This window comes from Triturus cristatus, chromosome 1_1, assembly GCF_964204655.1.
Source record: "Triturus cristatus chromosome 1_1, aTriCri1.1, whole genome shotgun sequence".
Classification (NCBI taxonomy): domain Eukaryota; kingdom Metazoa; phylum Chordata; class Amphibia; order Caudata; family Salamandridae; genus Triturus; species Triturus cristatus.
This window is the reverse complement of record NC_140579.1, coordinates 1,157,794,869-1,157,799,078: the sequence shown is the minus strand read 5'-3', so window position 1 is coordinate 1,157,799,078 and position 4,210 is coordinate 1,157,794,869.

Sequence of the window (4,210 nt, the reverse complement as noted above, 5' to 3'; positions counted from 1 at the left end):
CAGGCTGCGGGTGCATAGGTGTGAACTTGCGTCGGGTTTCGTCGTGGACTTATATGGATGCCTGAAGGAAAGTTGCTGACAGGCGGTCAGTGAAGAGTGTCCGGTGGATCCAAGGCTGGGATCAAGAAGAGAGGATACCTGCAAGCAGAAGGGACAGAGTCAAGGTCACTAGCCAGTGACCACGTGGAACCAGGAAGGAACCAGGCGATGTCGTGAAGATTGCAGGTGAAGGGTGAAGCTTGTCGCTGCAGCCACAGGTACCAGGAGACGTCGAGGACGACCAGGACCAGGAGGCGAGCTGTCCCACGAAGGCTCTTGCTGTCGGCGGTGTCGAAGTCAAACTAGGACTCACCAAGCCTTAGCAAGCGGAACCCACGAAGAACGGAGGACTTGCTTCTGGTGCAGACCAGGAAGGTCTGGGGTGCTTCTCTGTCGCAAGGAAGCGGGAGCCAGTCTGGAGGAGCCAAACCAGCAGTGAAGATTTCAAGGTGTGTCGTCACAAAGGCCGCTAGCCAACGGGCAAGCAACCGGACAGACGCGGCAAGCAGGAAAATGCAGAAGGGCCTCACGCAGGACTCGTGGAGTGTGGGGGGCTGATCTTCGGTGCAGATGGTGCTTGGGGTTGGGGCTTCTCAATCCCCGGTGCACAACTTCGAGGGTGCCTCAGAAGCTGCGCTGGAAGATACTCGCCACTTTTCCCAGGTAGCCGGTCCCACGTCTCTCGTCGCCTCCACGGATCTCAGCTCGGCTGTGGATGTGGATCAGGGTCGGAGAAGTCTGGAAGTCAAGGCTCTGGTTGGGCTCTGCAGTCGGTCCCTCGTAGAACTTCAGCAAAGTAAAGGGTAGTCTCTTGATGGTGCCTGTTTGCACAGGGTAGCCACTCCTTGGCCACAAGGGAGATTCTTCAGTCTTCTTCTTTCGTCGAATGTCGAAGGTCCAGAGTTTCTGTTCAAGTTGCAGGTTCAGGATAATCTAATCTCCTGGGGCCCAGCTACCACTCTTATACTAATCTGGGGGGCTGGGTTACCTGCTAGGTCACGCCTTATGGGTGGGACCTGGGAGGGGGGTGGTTACACCCCCTTCCCTTTGTCCAGTTTCGCACCAGGACTGGGGCTGGAGTGCCCCAGCACTGGTTTGAACTGGACTATGCATGGGACACCTTGTGTGCCCCAGGCATGTCTCATTCCTTTCAGCCCTCCCTGCCCCAATACACTAAAGTCTGTCTGGGGAGGTGCTAGCACCTCCCCCAGCAGGAAACCTATTGTCCAAGCCTCCCTTGCCGGGATCACTCCCAGCAGCAGGAGGTCAGACTCGTGTCTGTGGCAGCAGCATCCATTTTGTGATGCTGAGGCTTTGGTTAGAGTTAAACAGCAAAGTAGGATTTTAACATGTCTCTCCCTCTAGAAGGGGGGAATAATATCCTCATCACCAGAAATGGCATGGGGGTATTATTCCAAAGTGTTAGACACCTTACACGACATGTTTTGATAAAGCCAAACCATAGTTACCATAACCATTAAAGATTATAAGGCACTTTAAGAGTATATGGTAGGCTATATCATAGAACAGCTATAAGGACATGGTTCCGAAAGCTGCAGACAGGCTCAGCTCATGCTAGAGCACCATCTCACATGTTACCAAGCACTCTGCCTCCAGGATTGTTAAGGCCTGCCATAGGAGTGGCTGATAGGTACACATGTGTCTATTTTAAGGGTAGATATAGGTATACTATATCTAAGCAAGGGGTGATTACACAACCTTGCCCCAGCTGAGTGATCAGCCAGTTGTGTCTGATTGGAAGGCCAGACCAGGGGTGGCATAATACATGCTGCAGCCCCTGGGAGGCCTAGGGTACACCTATGCCCTGGGTACCTAGGGTACACTGTACAGGGTCCAATAAGGTGATCCTTACCAATTGGTTATGTACCTAGGGTACATGGAGTCCATTTTAAAGAGAGAGCAGACAGCCTGAGACCCTGAATGGCAGGATCTCAGGCCAACTAAGTCGAAAAACCAGCTAAACACTAGGCAAAAAGTTGGGGGTAACCATAGTCAGATATCCACCTTCCTACAGGAGACAACACAAGGCACTTTAAAATGGAACAGAAATTAAATTTCTCAGAAACTGTGTGGGAAAATATGACTTCTGCCAGTTGTTGTCTCAGACAATGCATCTCCTTTTGATATTTCCTCTGTCTCGTGTTCAGGTTCAGGTATTATGATCAGATCACTGCTCAATTCTGTTTATTTGACATATTGAAGGTAACTGACCCTCTAAACCCCTCTCAATCACAGAGCAAAAAGGGTACATTTTAATAAATAAAATGATACTAAAAATGGCAAAAATCCAAACACTAAACAAGTAATATGCAATTTTAAAGGAAATAGCGCCTAAAAGCACAAATCGACACTCAAGGTCATCTGGTCAGGCTACACTGGGAGAAAATCAGAGGTTCCGGCCAACCGTGATGTAGCGTGGGTCGGATACAGGGACCAGGTTAGTACCCCTGAAAAGGTTACCTTGTCAGCCTGTCGCAAAGAGTTTAGATTGCAGTGGAGGAGGCCGCAAGGAGAAGCATCACGGTCAGTCATGGCTGTAAAAAAAGGTGCCCTGAATTGCAACACATCCAACACCATGGTTTCTTCTTCATACTACTTTGAATATGACCGTACGATATCCATTTTGGCCATTGGAACAGTTTTTGAAAGTAACATAAGTGGTTTCTTTTGCCCACCATCAATGCTGGTTCCTTCTAAAGTGCTTCTCTCTGCCATTTTACCTTCCTTTCCTGGAGACAGGAGCCTGAAGGTTTAGTCACTTTCGTTTTTAAGGTTTACAAACATAAATACGTACATCTAGTGGCACTTCCCTTGCTACGTGCTTCGATATCATACCCCTTCCCCTGCCCTCCCTCCAACATAGCTCATAATTTTCACATTTGGCATTCTTTTTTCTTGCTTTCTAGCTTTCACCGGAAACAGCTGGCCACCTTATGCACTGTACCCTGATGCTTTGTAGAACATCATGTATAGACTAGGGGTGGGCAGAAAATTCCGCTCCGCCAGCGTAGCAGATAAAGCCAGCCACCCCTCCTCACCGGCCCGGTCCCTGCTTCTGAAAGCAGCTAGGCCGTGGAGAGCCTCCCCGGGCCCCGGTGGACCCCTGTCTCCAGCGCCCGGACCCTCGGCTGGCTTGCAGGACGAGGGGCTCCCGCACCCCGGGGCCTGCCGGATGGAGCACGAGCCCCGGGCCCGGTCCCAGCTTCAGAACCCTAGCCAGGCCGAGGAGAGCCTCCCTGGGCCCCGGTGGACACCCTTTCCCCAGCGCACGGACCCTCGGCTGGCTTGCAGGACGGGGGGCTCCCGCACCATGGGACACTGTGACGGAGCACAAGCCCCGGGTCCGGGCCCAGCCTCCGAACCCTAGCCAGGCTGGGGAGAGCCTCCCCGGGCCCCGGTGGACACCCTTCCCCAGCGCACGGTCCCTCGGCTGGCTTGCAGGACGAGGGGATCCCGCACCCTGGGACACTGGGACGGAGCACAAGCCCCGGGTCCGGGCCCAGCTTCTTAACCCTAGCCAGGCCGGGGAGAGCCTCCCCGGGCCACGGTGGACACCCTTCCCCAGCGCACGGATCCTCGGCTGGCTTGCAGGTCGGGGGCTCCCGCACCCTGGGACACTGGGACGGAGCACAAGCCCTGGGTCCGGGCCCAGCTTCCGAACCCTAGCCAGGCCAGGGAGAGCCTTGCCGGGCCACGGTGGACACCCTTCCCCAGCGCACGGACCCTCGGCTGGCTTGCAGGACGGGGGGGTCCCGCACCCTGGGACACTGGGACGGAGCACAAGCCCCGGGTCCGGGCCCAGCTTCCGAACCCTAGCCAGGCTGGGGAGAGCCTCCCTGGGCCCCGGTGGACACCCTTCCCCAGCGCACAGACCCTCGGCTGGCTTGCAGGATGGGGGGCTCCCGCACCCTGGGACACTGGGACGAAGCACAAGCCCCGGGTCCGGTCCCAGCTTCAGAACCCTAGCCAGGCCGGGGAGAGCCTCCCTGGGCCCCGGTGGACACCCTTCCCCAGCGCACGGACCCTCGGCTGGCTTACAGGATGGGGGTTCCCTCACCCTGGGACACTGGGACGGAGCACAAGCCCCGGGTCCGGGCCCAGCTTCCGAACCCTAGCCAGGCTGGGGAGAGCCTCGCCGGGCCACGGTGGA